This window comes from Rhinopithecus roxellana, chromosome 4 (genome assembly GCF_007565055.1).
Source record: "Rhinopithecus roxellana isolate Shanxi Qingling chromosome 4, ASM756505v1, whole genome shotgun sequence".
Lineage (NCBI taxonomy): Eukaryota > Metazoa > Chordata > Mammalia > Primates > Cercopithecidae > Rhinopithecus > Rhinopithecus roxellana.
This window is the reverse complement of record NC_044552.1, coordinates 24,439,769-24,453,761: the sequence shown is the minus strand read 5'-3', so window position 1 is coordinate 24,453,761 and position 13,993 is coordinate 24,439,769. Positions and strand designations below refer to the sequence as shown.

Genomic DNA, 13,993 nt, shown 5'->3' with positions numbered 1-13,993 from the left:
CCGGGCGCAGTGGCGGGGGCTGTAGGCTGAGGTAGGAGAATGGTGTGAACCCAGAAGGCAGAGCTTGCAGTGAGCGGACATCGTGCCACTGCACTGTAGCCTGGGCGACAGAGTGAGACTACGTCTCAAAACAGACAAACAACAACAAAATATATATATATTTTTTAACGTAACTACCAGGTGTGTTTTTTGGTATGACCTCTAATCCTCTGAGATTGGTGTAATTTTCTCATATATGAAGAACGTGAGGCCCAAAGAGTGAAAACCTTGTCCAAGGTAGTATGTCTTAGAAGAATCATCTGAGGTGCTTGTTAAAAGTAGATTATGGGCCGGGCACGGTCACTCACGCCTATAATCCTAACACTTTTAGGAGGCCGAGGAGGGCAGATTACCTGAGGTGGGGAATTCGAGACCAGCCTGACCAATGTGGAGAAACCCCGTCTCGTCGCGGTTTTTAACCCGGACTTAAAAATATGTTTTATGGCCGGGCGCGGTGGCTCAAGCCTGTAATCCCAGCACTTTGGGAGGCCAAGACGGGCGGATCACGAGGTCAGGAGATCGAGACCATCCTGGCTAACACGGTGAAACCCCGTCTCTACTAAAAAATACAAAAACTAGCTGGGCGAGGTGGCGGGCGCCTGTAGTCCCAGCTACTCGGGAGGCTGAGGCAGGAGAATGGCGTAAACCCGGGAGGCCGAGCTTGCAGTGAGCTGAGATCTGGCCACTGCACTCCAGTCCGGGCGACAGAGCGAGACTCCGCCTCAAAAAAAAAAAAAAAAAAAAGTTTTAACGTGGCCGGGCACGGTGGCTCACACCTGTAATAGACTTTGGAAGGCCGAAGCTGGAGGATCATGAGGTCAGAAGATCGAGACCATCCTGGCTAACACGCCGTCTCTACTAAAAATACAAAAAAATTAGCTGGGCGTGGTGGTGCATGCCTGTAATACCAGCTACTCAGGAGGCTGAGGCAGGAGAATCGCTTGAACCCGGGAGGCGGAGGTTGCGGTGAGCTGAGATCGCGCCATTGCACTCCAGCCTGGGTAACAAGACCGAAACTCCCTCTCAAAAAAACCAAACCAAACCAAACAAACAAAAAATCAGATTCTTGGCCGGGCCTGGTCGCTCACGCCTGTAATCCCAGCACTTTGGGAGGCTGAAGCAGGCGGATCACCTGAGGTCAGGAATTCCAGACCAGCCTGGCGAACATGGTGAAACCCCAACTTTACTAAAAATACAAACTTCAGCCGGGTGTGGTGATGCACACCTGTAATCCCAGCACTTTCAGGGGCCGAGGCGGGCAGATCACCAGGTGAGGAGATCCAGACCATCCTGGCTAACACTGTGAAACCCTGTCTGTACTAAAAATACAAAAATTTGCCAGGCCGTAATGTCACACGCCTCTAGTCCCAGCTACTCGGGAGGCTAAGGTAGGAGAATCGCTTGAACCCTGGAGGCAGAGCTTGCAGTGAGCCGAGATTACGCCACCATACTCCAGCCTGGGCGACAGAGCGTGACTCTGTCTCAAAAAAAAAAAAAAAATACAGATTCTTGAATGGACGAGGTGGCTCACACCTGTAATCCTAGCACTTTGGGAGGCCGAGGCAGGACAGAACACTTGAAGTCAGGAGTTTGAAACCAGCGTGGCCAACATGGTGAAACTCCATCTCCCATCTCTACTAAAAATCCAAAACAATTAGCCAGGTGCGGTGGCTGGTGCCTGTAATCTCAAGTACTTGGCAGGCTAAGGCATGAGAATGGCTTGAATCCAGGAGAAGGAAGTTGCAGTGAGCCGAGATGGCACCACTGCACTCCAGCCTGGGCAATAGAGCAAGACTCCGTCTCAAAAAAAAAAAAAAAGACCAGTGCAGTGGCTCACGCCTGTAATCCCAACACTTTGGCAGGCCGAGGTGGGCGGATCATGAGCTCAAGAGATCAAAGGCATCGTGGCCAACATGGTGAAACCCCATCTCTACCAAATATACAAATATTAGCTAGGGGGTAGTGGTGCATGTCTGTAATCCTAGCTACTTGGGAGGCTGAGGCAGGGGAATCGCTTGAACCTAGGAGACAGGTTGCAGTGAGCCGAGATAGCCCCACTGCACTCCAGCCTGGTGACAGAGCCAGACTCCGTCTCTTGAGCTGGGTATGGTAGAACGTCCCTTCAGTTCCAGCTACTCAAGAGGCTGAGGTGGGAAGATCACTTGATCCCAGGAGTTCCAGGCTGCAGTGAGCTATGATTGTGCCTCTGCATTCCAGCATGGGCAACGTAGCAAACAAGACCCCATCTTTTGTTTTGTTTTGTTTTTGAAATGGATTTCACTCTGTCTCCCAGGCTAGAGTCACAGCAACCTCTGCCTGCCAGGTTCAAGCGATTCTCCTGCCTCAGCTTCCCAAATAGCTGAGATTACAGGCACACACCACCATGCCCAGCTAATGTTTGTATTTTATTTATTTATATATTTTTTTGAGACGGAGTTTCAGTCTTGTCGCCCAGGTTGGAGTGCAGTGGCACAATCTCAGCTCACTACAACCTCTGCCTCCCGGGTTCAATCCAGTTAATTTTTGTGTTTTTTTGTTTTTTTTCTTCGAGACAGAGCCTTACTCTGTTTCCCAGGCTGGAGTTCAGTATCGTGATCTCAGCTCACTGCCACCTCCTCCTCCCAAGTTTAAGTGATTCTCCTGCATCAGCCTCCTGAGTAGCTGGGCCTAGAGGTGCGTACCACCACGCCTGGCTAAATTTTATATCCTTAGTAGAGATGAGATTTACTGTGTTATCCAGACTGGTCTCGAACTCTTTTTTTTTTTTTTTTTTTTTGAGACGGAGTCTGGCTCTGTCGCCCAGGCTGGAGTGCGGTGGCCGGATCTCAGCTCACTGCAAGCTCCGCCTCCCGGGTTCACGCCATTCTCCTGCCTCTGCCTCCCAAGTAGCTGGGATTAGAGGTGCGTGCCACCATGCCTGGCTAAATTTTGTATCCTTAGTAGAGACGAGATTTACCGTGTTGTCCAGACTGGTCTCGAATTCTTGACCTCATGATCCACTCGCCTTGGCCTCCCAAAGTGCTGAGATTACAGGCGTGAGCCACTGTGCCCGGCCAAGACCCCATTTTTGAAAAACAAAATATAGGGCTGGTCACGGTGGCTCATGCCTGTAATCCCAGCACTTTCGGAGGCCGAGGAGGGTGGATCACCCGAGGTCAAGAGTTCAAGACCAGCCTGGCCAACATGGCGAAACCCCATCTCTACTAAAAATACAACAAATAGCCAGGTGTGGTGGCACGTGCCTGTAATCCCAGCTACTCAGGAGGCTGAGGCAAGAGAATCACTTGAACCCGGGAAGTGGAGGTTGCAGTGAGCTGAGATCACACCATTGTACTCCAACCTAGCGACAGAACCAGACTCTGTCTCAAAAAAAAAAAAAAAAAAAAGGCTGGCACAGTGGCTCACACCTGTAATTCCAGCACTTTTGGGAGGCTGAAATGGGTGGATTGCCTGAACCCAGGAGTTTGAGACCAGCCTGGACAACATGGCAAAACCCCACTCTACAAAAAATATAAAAATTAATTGGGTGTGGTAGCACATGCCTATTGAGGTGGGTGGATCACCTGAGGTCAGGACTTCGAGACCAGTCTGACCAACATGGAGAAACCCCCTCTCTACTAAAAATACAAAATTAGCTGGGTGTGGTGGCGCATGCCTGTAATCCATGGGAGGCTGAGGCAGGAGAATCGCTTGAACCAGGGGACAGAGGTTTTGGTGAGCCGAGATTGTGCCATTGCACTCCAGCCTGGGCAACGAGAGCAAAACTCTGTCCCAAAAAAAAGAAAAAAAATTAGGCAGGCAGATCACCTGAGGTCAGGAGTCAGGAGTTCGAGACCAGCCTGGCCAACATGATGAAACCCTGTCTCTACTAAAAATACAAAATTACTCCAGCCTGAGTGACAGACCAAGACTCTGTCTAAATACATACATACATACATACATACATACATACATACGTAAATAATTTTAGACCCAACCCTTCTGAGTCAGGCTCTTAAGGGAAAAGGCCTGAGAAACAGCCCAGGTGATTCTCAGGCTCCTGGGAGCTTGGAGAGCACTGCACTGTACCCTTTTACCTCTGTCAAGAGCTGGTTTTCAGGACTTCCCTGCTGAATAGAGGGAAGTAACCAAGGGATCAAGGGAGTTGGAGGAATCAGCTCTGAACAGGAAGAGAGATGGCCCCCAAGAGGGAAGCACTAGCCATAGACAAGTGGTAGGGTGAGTGTCAGGGTTAGCCCACCACCTCTAAGTGAAAGTCAGAGCCATCTCTGAAATAAAGGAGTAGAGCAGCGTGGTAGATGGTTTGAGGCCAGGGTAAGGGTTTAATGAAAGGGTTTAAGTGGTGTTTGGAGAAGGGAAGGATGGGTCTTCCCTCCAGTGGACCATCTCAGGAAGGCACTGGGTGGTGGAACTGCAGGAGGAGTACAGAAGTGCTCCAACCTTCCTGTTCCAAGTGGGTCAGGTGAAGGCAGGGTGTGGCGGGAGATGAGGGTGGAGACAGCAGCCTTCAAGGGTCCTTGTTTAGCTTGCTAAGGAGCTTGGAAACCATCCTGAGGACAAAAGGGGAATCCTTAGAGGAGGAGCAGAGAGAGGTATGTGGTCTGATATGTATTTCTGGATAGATCACTCTGATTATATCAAGGAGGGCAGATTTTAGATGCTTAAGACTGGAGGGAGAGAGACCAGTTAGAAAGACTCTGGCTATAATCCAAGCAAACTATACTATGGGCTGGTTTGGTGGAGGTAGAGGGAATGTCCAGATTCAAGAAACAGGAAGTTAAAAATCAGCAGGGCTTGGTGACTGTTTGAAACTAGGGGATGTGAAGGGAGGCAGCACTCTAGGATAAACACCAGATTTGCCTGACTGTTTGGGAATATCCAATTCTGTTGTAGAAGACAGGAAAATAAACAGGCTGGAGGGGACTCAAAAGAAGTGTTACACATAGATAACTAAATTAGTCATCTGTAGATAGTACAACATATTCGTGTGTACAGAGATTGAAAGGGACAGAAGGACTGAAGTAGGCACTAAATATTCACAGTACCCTAAATACGTGAGATATGAGGCACTCAGGATTCATGAAGTCTCAATTTGATGGGACAGATGCACACTGCATGACCCACAGTTCAGCTGGTGTGATCATTCCACCCAACTTGCACCCTCTCCCGTGTGTTGACCCAACCCAGCACTTGGCTCCTGCTTCTCAGAATGTGTTTTACATTTATTTAATAAACCATGTTATTTGAGTATTTAAATTTGGTCCATGAGCCTTTTTGTTCCATGACCTCTCAGATTGCTTCATGCTGTTGTACCAGGAGGCTACACTGAGGTAGTTGCCCACACCTCAACCCAGTTCTGGCTTGAGTAAGCAGGCAGGTGAGAGGATGATGCCACCCAGCAGGGGTATAGGATGAGAGGCAGGTTGTTCCATGGCCAGGGCCAAGAGGAAATACTCAGTTTTGGATGTGTCAGATTTGAGGCCATATGGAACCTTAGGTGCAGATGACCAACAGGTAGTTAGTTAGTTGGATATACCCGATGTGAAGAGCAGGGATGTAGAGATTTGGGAGTCATTACTATTTAAAACAATGAGTCTAGATGAGGCCCTGCAGGGAGACAAGAGGATTCCCTTCCCATTGTTCAGTCTGCATTCCCCTTACCCACTCCTTTGGTGTCCCTAAAAAATAGTCACACAGCCTCACCACATAGGCATCCATGTGCAGTGTCTCCCAGGACAAGACTCCTGTTGGAAAATAACCCTTTCCCATCATTCTCTTTTCCTCAGCAACCCACTCTCTGCACTACGACTTCATTGCTCTTTCCCAGTCCCGCCCTGGGCAAGCCCCTTATGAAGTCTCAGGCCATCTGGATGACCACCCTTTCTTATGGTGCTGCAAGGAGGGCAGGTGGGCAGAGCCCCGCACATCCTGGGCTCAGGCCTAGGGACCTAAGAGCTTGGGAGAAGCTGGTTCTCAGACTGAAGGCCAGAGCCCAGCACCTTGTCACCATCCTGAGGAGCATCATGGCACACAACAACCAGAGCCAAGGTGATTAGGCTTGGGGACTCAGGAGGAGGCAGGAAAGAGAGAAGAGCTCAATATAGGCTTGAAGATGTGCAGCTGCATTCGTTATTGTTCAGCTAAGATGCATTAAGCTCTGCGTGGGGCACTGTGCTAGGCACTCAGATACCACCCTGCTTCACTGAGATCCTGATGCTGTCTCCTCCTGCCTGGGGAATTCATCCCTGACCCAGACCTTGTTTTCTGTACCCAGTGGTGCCAAAAGGACTGGGTCTTAGGTATTAGCAAGAGTAGGACAGAAGTATAAGACCCTCACCCTTTCCCCTAGTCAAAGAATAGGTCTCTAAGAAATAACCCACAGTCACCGGGCACGGTAGTTTACACCTGTAATCCCAGCACTTTGGGAGGCTGAGGCAGGCAGATCACAAGGTCAGGAGATCAAGACCATCCTGGCTAACACAGTGGAACCCCATTCTACTAAAAATACAAAAAATTAGCTGGGTGTGGCAGTGTGCACCTATGGTCCCAGCTGTTGGGGAGGCTGAGGCAGGATAATGGCGTGAACCCGGAGGCAGAGCTTGCAGTGAGCCGAGATAGCACCACTGCACTCCAGGCTGAGCGACAGAGCAAGACTCCGTCTCAAATAAATAAATAAATAAGCCACTGTCCTTAAGCTCTCACGCCTTCCCTTCAGGTGAAAATCGTCTTTTTTTTTTTTTTTTTTTTTGTCTTATTGCCCAGGCTGGAGTGCAATGGCACGATCTCAGCCCACTGCAAACTCCACCTCCCAGGTTCAAGCGATTCCCCTGCCTCAGCCTCCCAAGTAGCTTGGATTACAGGCGCACACCAACATGCCTGGCTAATTTTTGTATTTTTAGTAAAGATGGGGTTTCACCATGTTGGCCAGGCTGGTCTCAAACTTCCTGACCTCGTGATCTGCCCGCCTGGGCCTCCCAAAGTGCTGGAATTACAGATGTGAGCCACCGCACAGGGCCAGGTGAAAAAATCTTATCCCATCTTTCTCAAATCCAGGAAATGGGAAAAACTGGCCTTTTTCTGACATTCACCTCCTGCCACCACCAGTAGTTAATAAGAACCCTAGTGACCTGAGCAAAATATATTTCTAACCAATATCATTTTTTTCATCGAGCAAACTTTTTTTTTTTTTTTTTTTTTTGAGACGGAGTCTCGCTCTGTGGCCCAGGTTGGAGTGCAGTGGCATGATCTCGGCTCACTGCAAGCTCCGCCTCCTGGGTTCACACCATTCTCCTGCCTCAGCCTCCCAAGTAGCTGGGACTACAGGCGCCTGCCACCACGCCCGGCTAATTTTTTTTGCATTTTTAGTAGAGACTGGGTTTCACTGTGTTAGCCAGGATGGTCTCGATCTCCTGACCTTGTGATCCACCCGCCTTGGCCTCCCAAAGTGCTGGGATTACAGGCGTGAGCCACCGTGCCCGGCCGAGCAAACATTTAAGCCTAGTAAGTGCTGTTCATTTTGCTGTTACCAATAATACACCTTACAATAGCAGCTACTAGTTCTTGATTTCTTATTGTTAGGTCCTACATTAACACTGGCAAGGATTATCTCATGTAATCCTTACTTGTGTGGTAGAGACTATGCTTATGTCCAGTTGCCAAATGAAGAAAGCAAGGCTTGGAGAGATTCCATTACATTTGCCATGTAGCCAGTAGCTGGCATGTAGATCAGGGATTTAAACACAATGCTGTCTGTGCTGGGCCTTCAGGAGGGTGGGTGGGTATATGTGGCTGAACAGTGCATGCTGGGTACATGGGAGGGAGCCACTTGCTGCAGGGGAGGGAGGGTGGATGCAGCGTGACTTTAGTGGGGATGTGGATGACAGAGAAGATATGTCTTGGGGAATGAGTGAGGGTTTATCAGAGAAGGGAATTTCAGGCATTTTGGGAGGAGGTAGGAGTGGAGGTGGAGAGAGCCACCGTTTTGCCCTCTTGTAACTTTGGAGTTCTGGGGTTTTGAGTTTTCAGAGTCACACACCCTCCACAGTGGTCTGTGAGTTGTTGAGGAACCAGAGCAGCTGGGGACACTGGCACTACAACTATGATGGCCAGGACTTCCTTCTTAGCACACTTGAGTCTTTCAACTCCAGCAAAAGCCAGCCAGAACCAAGCAGAGCTGCAGAAGGGGAGAAGGGAAGGAAACAATCCTTCCTGACCTAGAGCTGCATCTACCCTCTCTGGAAATACCTGAAAGCTGGGGTGGGACCACGGCCCACCGTAGGTAGTTGATAGTTGTGGACTGGTCAGTGTGGGGAAGGTGGAGGAGCTGAGGGCACTGTGGGAGGGATGGAGTGCAGGCCCCTCAGCCAGCCTTCAAAACAATAATACCCATGTCCTAAATGAACATAGCTCTGTTGCTGACCGTCCTAGCCACTCTGCTTGCCTTTCCTCTCCCGTGCTTGGTCAGCCCTTTTCCCACTTGGTGTTCAAGTTCTGACCCAGGGCTGAGCACCCAAGGGCTCTCAGGGTAGGGCATAACCTATAGTCACCATGGAACACAGTGGAATGGTGCCTGAAGTCCTGGTGTGGAGGATGTGTGGCAGCTTGATAAGACCAGAGGCAGCCAGTTTGTCTAGGAGGTCTTTGCCACCACTTTTCCCTGTCGCACTAGCCCCTTTGGTGCATGGGACTCTCTGCAAAGCCCCTGGAGAGAAGCCATCCCAACATGCTAGGCCCTTGACTTCTTTTTTTTGTTATTGTTGTTGTTGAGACAGAGTCTCGCTCTGTTGCCCAGGCTGGAGTGCAGTGGCCAGATCTCAGCTCACTGCAAGCTCCGCCTCCTGGGTTGATGCCATTCTCCTGCCTCAGCCTCCCTAGTAGCTGGGACTACAGGCGCCTGCCACCTCGCCCGGCTAGGCCCTTGACTTCTATCCTCCAGTGTCCAGCTAACTTAGCTGAGGGATGGGCTGCCCCAGCCCCCGAGTCCCTGGAACCCTAAGCCACTTACCCCCTGGGGCATGGCACTGCTCAGAGTCAGCAAGTCCACTGTGATCCCTTTGACATGAGCATAGGTTCTCCTGTCTGGTGACGCACCAAGCTGATGCTGAGTCTTTGTGTAACCTCAGATGAGCAACTGGGGTTTGGAGGCATGTAGCAAAGGTAGGGAGCCCGGCTGGTCTCACAGAGACCCACATACCCTCTTGCCTTTCAGAGCCTCCCCACATGAAGCACCCCCCAGTCTGGATCTTCTGTGGGCTTCTGGCTTCCGCAGTGGTTGTTGTGGGAGCTGCAGGTGCCTTCCTCTGGAAGAAGTGGAGAAAGGGCAGGACAGTAGGTATGCTCAGAATATTAGAGCTGGAAGCAACCTTAAGCATCACTGGACATCAGTCTCTCTGGGAGGCTGGGGCTTGAGAAAAGAAATTTCAAGAAGAGCAGCCTAGGGAATATGAAGAGAGGGGAGTGGGTTAGGGGTCCTGTTTCCTCTCTAGCTGACTTATGTTGCCTTCTCCCAATATACATATACATTCTCTCCATCTCTCTCTGTCTTTGTCTCTCTCTCTCCCTCTCCTTCCTCCCTCATCTTACCCATGAGAAGTTTTACTTCCTGAAGTATGTTTCTTTCTTCTTTTTTTTTTTTTTGAGATGGAGTTTCGCTGTTGTTGCCCAGGCTGGAGTGCAATGGTGGGATTTCGGCTCACTGCAACCTCCGCCTCCCGGTTCAAGCAATTCTTCTGCCTCAACCTTCCAAGTAGCTGGGATTACAGATGCCCACCATCACACCTGGCTAATTTTTGTATTTTTAGTAGAGACGGGGTTTCAGCATGTTGGCTAGCCTGGTCTCGAACTCCTGACCTTGTGATCCGCCCGCCTCGGCCTCCCAAAGTGCTGGGATTACAGGCATGAGCCACCGTGCCCAGGTATGTTTCTTATAAACACCCAAGCAATGAAAACCAAATCAAAACTGGGCTCTCAAACTCCTCCTATCTCTCTTTTTTACTTTTTCTTTTTTTTTTTTTTTTTTTTTTTGAGATAGAGTCTCATTCTGTTGCCCAGGCAGTGCAGTTGCTGAGTGCAGTGGCTTCATCTCAGCTCACTGTAGCCTCTGCTGCCTGGGTTAAAGCGATTCTCGTATCTCAGCCTCCTGAGTAGCCAGAATTACAGTCATGCACCACCATATGCAAAACAAACAAACAAAAACCACCATTTTTTTTGTATTTTTAGTAGAGACAGGGTTTCACCATGTTGGCTAGTCTGGTCTCGAACTGCTGACCTGAAGTGATCCGCCCACCTTAGCCTCCCAAAGTGCTGGGATTATAGGCATGAGCTACCGCTCCCGGCTTCCTCCTATATCTCTTGATCAAACTTCAGGGGAAAACCTGCCAGATTCCCCAGGAAGGCTGCTTGGAGGTAGGTGGTGGGGTACAGGGAGGCCTGTGCCAACTTCTCATTGAACACCACTTCCAGCTTTCCTACCCCCATTTCTCTTCACAGGTGTGCTGAGAAAAGTCTACATTCCCATGTCAAGTAAGTGGGGTGGGTAGATGGGAGGGCATATGAGAGTGGGGCAGCAATTTTATGTCTGAGTTGGAAGGAAATTTAGAGTTCATTTAGTCCAAATCCTCTTTACTAGGTGAGGAAACTGAGGACACAGGACGGAGAGGTGCCATTAGCCAGGGAGTCAGAGCCAGGACTTAGAACCTGGTCCGCACCTCCTAGTTTGTTCTTAACCAATCCTCCCCACTCCTCTTGCTCTCACCTCTGACTCCCTATAGGCTACAACTAGAGTTGACTCCTCTATTTGAGGTAAGAGTGTCTGGATTTGGGATAAGGTGACCTCAGTTTGCAGGTCTCATGGGGGAGATCAGAGGTTCCATTGTTGAGAAGAGGGGACTTGGTCCACAGTGAGCAAAGGAGTCTGTCTAAATTACTATTAAGAGAAATCATCTCCCACAGTGGGCCAAGCCTGAATCCTCAGCCCTCCATTTCTTCCCTTTCTTTTGCCTTCAGATTGACAGGCCTCAGAAGTCAAAATAAGTGGTTTCCTAGACCTGGTCGAGAGCAAGTCTCTATTGGTCCCAAGTGAGTTTTTTCAGCTGTTTTTTCAACCAAACAGCACCCCATCTTCCAGTGAGGGGAAGGGAAGACTGGGCTGACAGCAGCAAGGCTGCTCATCTCACCTCTCCCCATCCAGCCATGCCAGCCGCCACACCTGGTGGGGAGAGGTGGGCCTCACCTGGGTCCCCTGGCAGTGCTCTGTGAAGGGTTTTGACATTGTACTATTATAATAAAGGTGTGTGTGAAGTATCTTTTTATGGTGACTTTCTAAGACCCAGGGAATCATGGGACCAGTTCTGATGACTCAGCCTGGTTTCCAGTCTCCTCCAGGCCCAACGGTGGTCCCCAGCACTGGTCTGGGCCTGGGAGAGCTGACCTTGGCTGAAGTGAAGCCACCTACCCTTCAGGCCTAACAGGACAGTGAGAAGGAAGGAAAGCATGCCTCAACCTCCCATCAACCCTGGGCACCCCAGGAGGGGGCCGGCTAGAATTCTAGGCATGCAGGAGGCTGACCCCTGACCTGGCTCATATCCAGCCACAAGGCAGCCAGGGACCCTAGGCACCCACCCCTTGTCTGCATCCCTCTCTGGAATGGGCCTCTTGCCCAAGCCAGAAATACACCACCCACAGTACAAATTGTAATCTAAAAACAAGTGGGTGGTGTTGAGTGGGGAAATTGTGGAAGGTGTTTTAGGAGCCACTAGGAAAATGGGCAGCAGGGACTCTCTGGACTGGCTTGGGGAGAGCGCTTTTGGGGAACCCGTAGGATGGCAAGCTGAGAAACACTGGCGTGGAGATTCCAGCCAAATCCCAGGCCTGCCCCTCCCCCTCCTCTGGGAGGCCGTCTTCTTGGCAGACAGCAGAGAGATGCATGACAAAGGTGCCGTGATGGTTCTGTCCTGGGGACTGAGATGGCTGGGGAGGGGCCTCCTCCTGTTCCGAAGCTTGTTCCTCCCACCCACACCAGGCCCCGTAATCTACCTGCCTTTTGGGCAGTTAAAGGCTGAGAAGTGAACACAGCTCCAACCCCACTGCCTTGCAGACCTTCAGGCAGATCTGTGGCAGGTATTGAAATGCACGCATACAATTAGGCTCAAAAAGTCTACACAGACGGAGATGGGCACATGAACAAAGGCAACATGACAGAGTGGGGGAAAAGACTTAAAAGACTCACGGATGCCACCAAGATGAAGACAGCTGGCCACGGGACACCCATCCCCTCAGAAGGCAGAGCCAATGACCCCAGCAGACAAGCCCAGGCAGGGCCGGCCGAGCCTGGAGCCTGAAATGAGAAGCCTTACTTAAATCGACAGAGGTCAGCGTGCCCAGTCCAGACCTGGCCTTCTGGCCTTCGAAGCTGCGGGGATCCCTGGCCCAGAGCCCCCTCTGGAGCCCCCAGACTTACCCCAGGCCCTCCACTGCGATCAAGTTTTGGGAGCAGACAGACAAACATCATCTCTCACAGACAGGCATTCCGTTGGCTATTCTCTTGCAAACAGAATCAAGCACTAGGCCAGCAGCATGAGCCTCAGGATACTCAGGCCAGGCCCAAAAAAACAGACCCTGAGGGGGAGCTTAGGGCAGCCTTCCTGCACCCCTCCACAAATCACTCTCCACCTCCTCTCCATCTTTCTGCCAGGCAGCCCCACTAAACAAAGCACATCCCTCAATCTGGGGGGCTGGGGGAGGGATGCACAATGAAGCTGGGTGCCTGAGTCCCCCAGAGGAAGGAGGAACTAGATACCTAGGTCCCTGTGGGGGGCCCTTGGTGCCCGTCTGAGGCTCAGTCTTTGAGGGGATTGCAGAGGGGGGTTGCTGGAGCTCCTTTTAGCGTCTCTGAAGGGGATTCTGTGTGAGGGGATTGGGACTGGGGGTTGGGGAGCAGGAAGTAGTCCCCAGGGGAGCCATCCAGGCCCATTCAAGGGTTGAGCACTTGTTTAGGGTTAGAGCTGCCCCCTCTGGGGACCGGGATTGTCCAGCCAAGGCCATTGTCCTGCCCCCTTCCCCCAGTCCCTCCCAGGCTTCTTTGAACCTGAAGTCAGATATTTTTTTCTCCCTACCCTTGGTTTTCCCCACCCAGGGCCTAGGGCTGGAGGCTTGGGCCTGGGAGGTGGGGGAGGGAGAACGGGGCCTACTGTGGTATTAGATGTCTGAGTTTTGGTTGAGAGGGGAGCAAGGAACCTGATGTGCAGGTTCTATAGTGGAGGGGCCCCAAGCAGGTGTCAGATCCCTCTGTTTGGGCAAAGGTTGGGAAACTGAGACCCAGTGAGTCCAAAGCCTGGTCCCTTGAAGGGGAAGTAGGGGCCAACCCCTTAGTCTGTTAGATGAGGAGACTTCAGAGTATGATTCTGGAAAAGGGGTGGGAGGGATACAGCACGGAGGCCCAGTCTGGCAGTCTACTCTTGAAGATGGGGTAAACTTGGCAGGCTGGGCAGATGGTGCCAGGCACCCAGGCTGTGGGGTGGCTGGATTTGGCCAGTATCTGGATGGGAATGCCTAGGGTTCTGGATGGGTCAGGGGGAGGACATCAGGGAGCAGCTGGCCATGTGCTTATGGCTGTTGATGCATTGAGGGATAGCTCCACACGCACATTCAATAAATTTGAGGAGCTGAGAGGGTGACTGGCCCCCCGTGAAGGCACAGTGCCAGAGGTCTTTGGAGAGGGGGTCAAGCACCTGGGTTCCCTGAAGAACATGGTGGTGTAGGAGTGATTCCAGACAGCTGGGATGTGCAGAGCCCGAGAGAGTGCCAGGGAGCAGGTTGGGAGTTGAAAGTTGGGTGTGGTGGCTCACGCCTTTAATCCTGACACTGGGAGGCAGAGGCGGGAGGATCGCTTGAGGACAGGAATTCAAGACCAGCCTGGGTAACATAGCAAGACCCCATCTCTACTAAAAATAAAAAA

The 13,993-nt window shown here is 51.1% G+C and overlaps 1 long non-coding RNA gene across 5 annotated transcripts; it reads left to right on the top strand.

The window, feature by feature from the left end:
• The first annotated feature begins 5,825 nt into the window (after positions 1-5,825).
• Positions 5,826-11,342, top strand: LOC115896901. Of its 5 annotated transcripts, none has more exons than XR_004056824.1 (5): positions 5,826-6,087; positions 10,258-10,443; positions 10,528-10,560; positions 10,809-10,839; positions 11,044-11,342. It is a non-coding gene; the product is annotated as an uncharacterized LOC115896901 (long non-coding RNA). The 5 variants fall into 5 exon arrangements; XR_004056821.1 differs by having other exon boundaries at positions 5,832-6,087; positions 10,405-10,443; XR_004056823.1 differs by lacking the exon at positions 10,258-10,443.
• Positions 11,343-13,993: the final 2,651 nt, after the last annotated feature.